The following is an 8,656-nucleotide window of genomic DNA, read 5'->3' on the forward strand; positions in this document are numbered from 1 at the left end:
GCCGAGCCCCGGGCGGCTGCGAAAGGCCCAGGCCCAGGCGAGCTGCGGGGCGCCGATCCGCAGAGATGCCGAGCCATCCCTGCCACACACATCCCTGCTCCTGGGGAAAGCAAGATGGGGCCGGAGGATGGCTGCTTCCCCTGCAGTGCCCCTCCATCTTACAGATTTCACAGCAGTCAGGGCTTCATCTCGTAGTAAATTTAAATTCGCATTGCGCTGATGGATAAAATATTTAAGCTCAGGATGCCAGTTTTCCCCTCACTCCGTGTTACCTGTCCACCATCACCAGGCTCCCTGCAGAAATCCAGGGTGCAGTGGCTGCGTGTGGAAACCTGCTTGGTGCAGAGTGGGAATTTCACCAAACCAAAAGCCATACACAAAAATAAAGCCTGCTCTGTCCTATTAAATAAATATATAAATAAAAATGCACATACAGGATTAGTAAGAGCAGATGCAACTTGAAAACCAAGAGCTAAATTGATTTATAGCCATGGTTACTCGAAATGCTCAGAGTTTAATCTATTCATAGAAATGCTCTAGAAATCCCACAGGATTCCAATGGAATAAAAAGGAGCAGTGCTCTTAGGCAGGCATTATTTATACACCTTGCTCCTAAAGCAACAGCTTTTCCATGCAGTTGGAAGAGTTGTGGGTGGCAGCACACAATGGTAAAAAGATAACAAATATTGAACAGCTTTCTTAAATTAGCATTTTCCTTACATTTTACCTTTTAAATTGATGGTTTTGTTTTACCTCACAGGCCCAAGTAACCTTGTGGTTAACACTATGAACTAGATGACAGATCCTACCCAAAATGGGTTTATCATGAAGAATTTTCACATTGAAAATACTCTAAACAGAGCCAGTGATTTTAGGAAATTATATTTTATAATCCTTTTATTGAACTCATGAGATGCTTCACTATTTCACAGCCACAGAACTGAATGAGAAGGACACTGAGGATTTCTGCAGCCCAAGAGTTTCTGTGGGAGACATCAGCACCAAAGGTTACCACTGGCACCAATTTTGGGAGCATTTACTGTAAGAGCAGGAATCTGGTTTACTGTATGTGATGAGATAAATAAATCCCTAAGAGCAGCTAAGAATAATCCTTTATATATATTTGTGTAAAACCCACTAGCATAAAAAGCACTTATAAGACAATATATAGTAATAATGATAATAATAATAATACTTATAGTAGTAGTATATAAAAATATAAGAAATATATAGAGCTGTTAAAGAGTGCCCAAAAGAGGCTACAAAAATATTGAAGGATCTGTGCAGGGCCAGTTGTACTGGATGATCCTTATGGGTCCCTTCCAGCTCAGGATATTCCATGATTCTATGAACCAACCTCTTCAGGGTGCTGTTTTTAAATTCTACAGCTTTTGGTTAGTCCTGAATCTTGAGCAACTTTGAAAAGGAATAAAAAATAAAAAACACAAGGAAGTCTGATAAGAGAGTGAGTAGAACCCATCCAGGTCACTTAACGTGGGGTTTTTAGAGGACATCACTTCAATGCTTTTCCAGCCTGGAATGTTCACAGCCCACAGCAGTTAGTGGCAATTTCTGTGGCTGAAGGTTAAGAACCACTAAAGCACCTGCAGCAGTTTGAAGGGGCTGTGGGACAAAGATTGAACCCTTGATAGTAAAAAAATGTCAAAATACAGAAACGAGTTGCACAGGCAGAGACAGTTTCTAAGACATGATGTGAACACACTGAAATACATTTTAGGGTGACATTACATGCTCAGAAAGCAGGGTATGAATAGGCTGGTGTCCACATCCTCAGCAGTGACTCAAGAGCAGTTGCAGTTTGACTTGTTTTCCCCTTCAATGTATTCTTTGTTTTGTTAAGCTCTGTTTGGCTTTCGTTGCACCCTCCCTTTTTTGTTTGTTGAGCATCTTTATTAAAAAGCAGATTGAAAGTAAATATAGAACTGATAATTTAAAATAGCTCAGCAATGACCACCAGAGAAGATGCAGGGTGGTTTCCAGTGGCAGCCAGCTTCTCCAGACACACTGCAGTGAACTCCCCAAATTCCAGTGAAATGGGGTTTTGCTGCTGTTAGGGCACATCATTCCCTTTACTTCTTCCTGAATATGCTTTTCTTGTTAGCCCACCATTCCCAATATTTATTATTTGATGGCTTCATTTTATCACTTTTTCACCTCTTTCTTTTTGTTCTTCCCCACCATTTATAGCTGATATTTTGGATGTCAGTGATGTTGTGACAAAGAGCAGCCAACAGTGGATGTGGTGGTTTAGCTGGAGAAAAATTCAAGATTCAGTCAAGAAAGAAAAGAAATAATTCCTAATGAAGAATCGTGTTCCCTGTTGCCTCTCCTGTCCACGATCCAGGTTAGAGCTGCTCCTTTCCAGGACTGCTATTTCCATCCAGATGTGTGACTACATGTGCAGGCTGTATTTGCATGTGGAGATGAATGAGGCTGATAATAGCAGCACTTAGCAGGAAGTGCCGTGTGATGTAACATTTCCTTGATCTAACCTGCTGCTCGTCTTGTGCTCCCTTCCCTGAGCTACCCGGGGTGATCCTCAGCAGCATCCAGCAAGACAAAGCACACCGGGGGACACAGGGACAGCAGCACAGGCACAGGGGGTTACTTGAAGCAAAATCAGCTGCTGGAGGAGCTCAGAGAACTGAGCTGCTCCACACACGTGTTTTCCCTGAAGAATTCAGTTCTTCAGTGCCATTATCCCCACCCGTCCTCTGGGAGGGTAAAGCTTTGTGAACAGCGCTGTGAGCACGGGGATCTCCAAACGTTTGGAAGGATATTAAGAGAACAAATCAGGTGCTGTGACACACAGGCAGCACTTCCCAGAGAGATACGATGTAGCTCAGCAAAGCTGCCCTCAGTTCTGGCTGATGACACACCCCTGGCCAGACCAGAATTGGTACCACAGCAAAACCAAACCCCAAATTCCAAACCAACCACGTGGGACAGCTGCTACCACCTCTGCCTTTTCCCCCCTACCCTGATGTTCCCATTGCCTCCAGCTCCCAAATTCACAGCTCAGCTGTGAGCAGAGACCAGCTCCCATCAGATGCAGTTTTTCATCTGCACTTGCAGTTTTATTGCCATTTCTTCCCAATTCTCAGTCCTGCAGCTCAGTGCAGCCAGGGCACGGATGATGGATGTCCCTGCTGGGCCATGCATGCATCCAGGTGCTTCTCCTGCAGCCAGCAGGAGATGAAGGGAAATGCTGATGTCCAAAGAGCTCAGGAGGGAGGTACAAAGTGCCCGAGCTTGTGCACCATAATCACATTTGAATGACCCTTACTCTCAATTTCCACAGGCTTTGGACATGACAAGGACATTTCCTTCCTCACCCAGCACAGCTCCAGGATCCATCTGACAAAAGCCATGGCTCTGCAGTGATTGTTGGTACAGAGCTGCAAAGTGGGAGACACCAACCCTGCCCAGCAAAGCACCAGGAAATCACCAATCAGACGCTTTATGCCTTTAGATTTCACATTTTTAGGAAAGGGAGGGGGAAACCCAGCCAGGCTCCTGCTAAGCAGCAGCAGCACACAAAGCAATCGTTATGCCAAGATTTAGCTGTTAAATCCCTCAAGATCTGGTGCTCACAGAGCATAAACAACCTTTGCCTCCCAGCCTGGCCGAGCTGTACCTCCAGGTTTCCCAGCACAGCCACACAGACCCTCCCATACCCATCCTCTCCCCAGCCCTTTGCTGAGGCTGCCGTGCCAACAAGAAAGCCAGTTGCCATGGCATTTTTTCCCCCTACAGACAGATGTCCATTAAAAACCAAGTCAGCCTCAGGTTTGCTTCACAGAGCAGCTTTCAGTTATTATTACCAGCCTGCAAGGAATTTCCACTGTAGCCCTTCACCTCAGATGTTTCAATGCACTTCAGGATTAATCCCTGGGGATTAGGAGGAAACAGAGCAGGCACAGGTATGTTCAAAGGACAAATTTAGGATTATAATTGAGGTTTATGTTTTTGATGACAACCACATGACTGTGTTTGGAAAGGGTTGAATTTGTTACCTCTGGTGCTCTTTCCCCTCTTCACTGTGCTAAAATCATCAGGCAAATTGGAACTGAGATGTGAAACTTTCCCCTCCTCTGGGATGTCTCACCTGGGGATCAGATGTGAGATTTTGGCTTCAGGAGGAACCTGCCTGTCCTGGGCAGGGGCATCATCTGAGGCTCCATCCATGGAGAAGGGAAAGCCCAGGCAGCTTCTGTGAGCAGGGCCAAGCACTTCCAGCAGCCACATGGCTCAAGGAGCAATGTTTTTCTCCTTGGCCATATTTTTATTTAAGAATGGAGAAATGGATGAAAGGATCCCATAATCCCCCTCATCCCATCCTGGGGGTTAAGGGGCTATTAGAAGTACCCCTTGGGAAAAACTGAGGAGCTTCCTACTGCAGTGCTGGCAGCACATCCCCAGCATCTCTGCAGGGATGGGTTTGGAGGGAACAGTCGGACTCCAACAGTGCTGAATGTGTGAGAATTAGGCACTGGAATTTAACTAAAGGAATTCGTTTTCCTTACTTAGCACTGCAGTGCTAGAAATCCTTGGTGATGTCCAGGGAGGGATCTCCCCTCTCACATCTGGCTCTGGGCCTGGCAGGGCTTCCACAGCATTCTTTGTTTAAACTGGGGCACTTGGGAAACCTCAACCTTCTGAGATTTTGGAGCCACCATTGCAGCTCAGAGCCCTGCATCCAGGCTGTCTCACAGGGAGGTTTCCACTGGAGCCTGGCTCTTTGAGAGAGCCAAGTGCCACAATTCCAGCTGCAGGAACAGCAGCTCCTGGTGGCTCTGGGAAGCAGCAGGGTCTGAGCACACCCTGGCTGCAGGGTCCCTTCCAGGCTCTCAGTCACTTCCCAAGGCGACACATTTGGATTTCTCCTCTCAGTTACAGCAAGAACAGCTGCAAATATGATCAAAAATATCTAATCCTCTTAACTGCTTCTGCAGTTTGACTTGATCACTGCAGAGGAAAACGCTGTGATTGCAGAGTGCTGCCTGCATTCCCACATAAGCCTTGGCTTTTACACCATTGATCATTCCTCCACATTGATTTTTTGGAAGGAGGAAAAGGTGTTTGGCTCCTTTTGATGAAACTGAGGGGGTTTTTCAGGAAGGTTTGGAAGCCAGGAGCTCCCAGATCCCAGGGCAGCACCTGGCTCTTGGTGTTCCTTCACTGAACAAGCAGAATCCAGCTGGGATTTTTTCTTCACCAGAAGCCAGAGCAGGTTTGAAAGCTGCCAAGGAGAATTGCCTGGGAGAAGTCCTCTTTGCTCCTTGTGCAACCCCTGCACTTGCAGAGGGAAACTCTTGGCACAGCTGTGCTTGGACAAGACCATTTGGCTTCCCCTCCATCAGCACAGGGCCTCCAGCTGCAGCAGCATCCCTGTCTCCTGTGGATAACTCCAGCTCACCCATCTCACTTGGCCACATCTCCCACTCAGCTCCTCCAGCCCTCACAGAAGATTTTCCAACTGGGACTCCACACAGACCATGGATTCCAGCCAACAGCACCAGGAATTTCTGCAGCCTAAGTTAATTCTGCTTGGGCTAAGATTCCCAGTGGTGCAGAGGAATTGTTCTGGGAGATCTAGTCCTGGTGCAGATGCTAAAAGGATTAATTGTGGGTTTGGTTTAGTTTTACAGAATTCTGACACACAGATCATGAAGCTGCTTTGGAACCTTACTTACACCTGTAAGAGGGGATCTCCCAGCACTCCAAGAGGAGCAGGTGGCTTTCCTTCACCTGCTTAAACCTCTCTGCTGTACATGGCAAGAGGTTCTTCTTCCCCAAAGAATGTCCCACATCAGTGGAGACTGATAAATATCACAAATAACACATAAATGAGGGAATAGGAGACTAGGAAGCAGAGGCCTGTAAATTGTTCTCAAAAACATCATCTTTGTATCCAGGCGACCAAGGTGTGTCCCACACTGACACTGTCTCCAAGTGCCACCACATAGGGACACAGAAAACAGGCAAAGAAACCAGCTCATTGCAGTTTGTCTCCAAGAAAAATTCAGCACAGCCCTGGATCTCAGGCTGGGAATAAAGCATGTGCTTAACACAGCTCATCCTCACCCACTGCCCTCGAGCCCACAAACCCAGAGAACCTCTCCAACCACCAAACCAGCACATTACTGAACCTGCAAAGACCAAAATCTCAGTTTCCTGTTGAGCTCAGATCTCAGCTCCCAGCAGCAGCAAAGCTTTCCACAGCTTCCCAGCCTCAGCACAGCTCAGGAAACCCTCCCCAAAGAGCCCCCACCTACCCCAGCTCCAGCAAGGCAGCAGCCCCCCAGGTGCAGCAGCTTTGGAGGAGCTGTTGGCCCTGAAGAAGGTTCAACAGGGCCCAATTTCCTGGTGGGGAAGTAAACATTGTTCTCCCGGAGGTGTTTGATGTTTTTAACCAGCTTGGGATGGAAGGAGTTTGACTCTCCAGCTCCCTGGGAGAAGGTGGAAGGAAACCATGTGAGTGTGTTGAGGTTTGTTGTCTAACTCAATTAACCAATTACTTCCAGGTCAAGAAGGGGCAAAGCTATAACTGCTCTTGCTGCTATAAATAATGTTTGCTCAGGGGTGGTGCAGGAGCAGGAAGCTGTAGGTGTGGGGCTTTCACTTGGAATGAAAGCAAATATCTCCAATTGCTTCCTGCTCCCAGCAAACCTGTCCCTATTTTACTGTTGTTCCTCGGATTCTGGGGTGAACCCAAGTACAATTCTTGCCTTGGGAAATGTGTGCAGGAATCCAGGCTGGGGGAGGAATACACAGATATCCCTCCTGTGCTGCAGAACACACCCCAAATACTGCTGGCTGTCCTGGTGTGGGATCTCCTTTGGAGCAGCTGGATGAGTTTGCCTTTAAAACTCACAAATTAGACCAAAATGCCCATTTATGTTTAAAAAAATGGGAGGAAGATGTTTTGGGGAAATGGATGTGAATTTCTCAGAGCTCAAGCAAGAACAGACAAGTCAGTTGGTGCAGATGAAGGCAGGAATTTTCCAGTGGGCCTTAGGGAATTCTTCAGGGGAAAGGTGAAGGGAGCTGAGAGCAGGTAGTGGGACAGCAGAGTAACCCCTTGGAAGGCATGGCTGGGGGGGCTCCAGCTTGGACAGATGGACACCTGGAAGGGACTCTGTGTCCCTTTCCTCACAGCACCATGCAAGGTTTTCCTTGGGCACAAGCCAGAAATGTCACCTCACCCAGGACTTTGGCTCCTCTGCACAATGGTGACATGGAGGGGATTAATTAGTATTAAGGGACAAAAAATGAACGGGACCCTGGAACCAGAAACAGCAATGACACACAGATGTGTCACCCCAAACTGCCAACCCAGCTTTGCCATGGCTCAGGTGGAACATTCCTGTCATGGAATTCCTGTCCAGCCCTAGGTCCCAGCTCACCCCCAGCTGCCCAAAACTTCCCTCCCAAGCAGGGGAGCAGAGCCCTCTGTCCCTGCCTCCCCCCTCAGCCCGTGCAGCCGCCTCTCCCTGCGCTCACTCGGGAGCAGCTGCTGGAGTGAATCATCTCAGCATCCTCCAGACTCTGCCAAGCTCTGTGAGGCTGCTGGCTGGGACCCTGCTCCAGCTGGGCTTCTCCCTGGCCACTGCAATCCCACAGGCTCTGCTGCAGCCCCTGCCACCCTCCTCCTGGGCAGCTGAGTGCTGTCCCCACGGTGGTGACAGCAGAGAGTCCTGGTCACTGTCCTGCCCCTGCTCACACAATCACTGGTGTCCTGCTCCTTCCCTGCCAGGAGGTGAAGCAGGGACCTTTTCCAGAGGAAGCAGCAGAATCCAGTGAAGTTCCCAGCACGTCCTGGCCACCACTCTCTCTCTGGGGAGAGCAGGTCCCCATTTCTTGCTCCTGCAGGAACATCTCTCTGTTATTCCACAGAGCCCACGTGGAAAGTGCCAAGGCAGGCTGTGTCCTGCTCCCTGAGAAACCACCCAGCACAGCCAGCAAACCCCTGTGCTGTTCAGCTGGGGAAAGGTGTGTTCCTTTCAGGATTTCAAAATAAAAAATTCTATTCCAAGGGTTGTAACCACAGCAGGAGCTTGGCCAATCTCGGTTCTCCAGTGCTGCTGCAGCCTCCTGCTGTGGGGACAGTGAGTCACAGCCAGGGCTGACCTGCTGCTCCACTTGCTGATGTCAAAACTTGACCACAGGCTGAGGTCCCAGTGCCAAAGCTTTTTCCAGGCACTTGTGGGTACAGATGAGGGGTAAGGAAAAGTCACAGACTGGCCTGAGCTGGGACCTTTCCCTTCACCACAAACCCCATTTCCTTGTGGGAAGTCTCCAAGGGAGAGAGCCTGGTGGAGCCTTATTATCTCCAGCAGTGAATAAACACCCAGACACACACTGCAGGTTCTCTGCTCACCTGGGATGGTTCAAGGAAAAGCTGGAGGGGACTCATGGACTCAGAGTTATTTTGTTTAACACAAAGCATTCTTCAATTCTTGCTTTTTCTACACAAGCTGCCCAGAGAGAACTGCCCAGCCTTATCTGCTCCTATCAGCTCAGCTGAGCCCAACTTCCCCAGCCCAAAGAAGACCAAGAGCTTGTTTGGACAGCTTTGTCTTCAAGTTAAAAACTATCAGACTTCCAAAATAACCTCCTCCCTCCCCTCCAG

This window comes from Oenanthe melanoleuca, chromosome 15 (assembly GCF_029582105.1).
Source record: "Oenanthe melanoleuca isolate GR-GAL-2019-014 chromosome 15, OMel1.0, whole genome shotgun sequence".
Taxonomy (NCBI): domain Eukaryota; kingdom Metazoa; phylum Chordata; class Aves; order Passeriformes; family Muscicapidae; genus Oenanthe; species Oenanthe melanoleuca.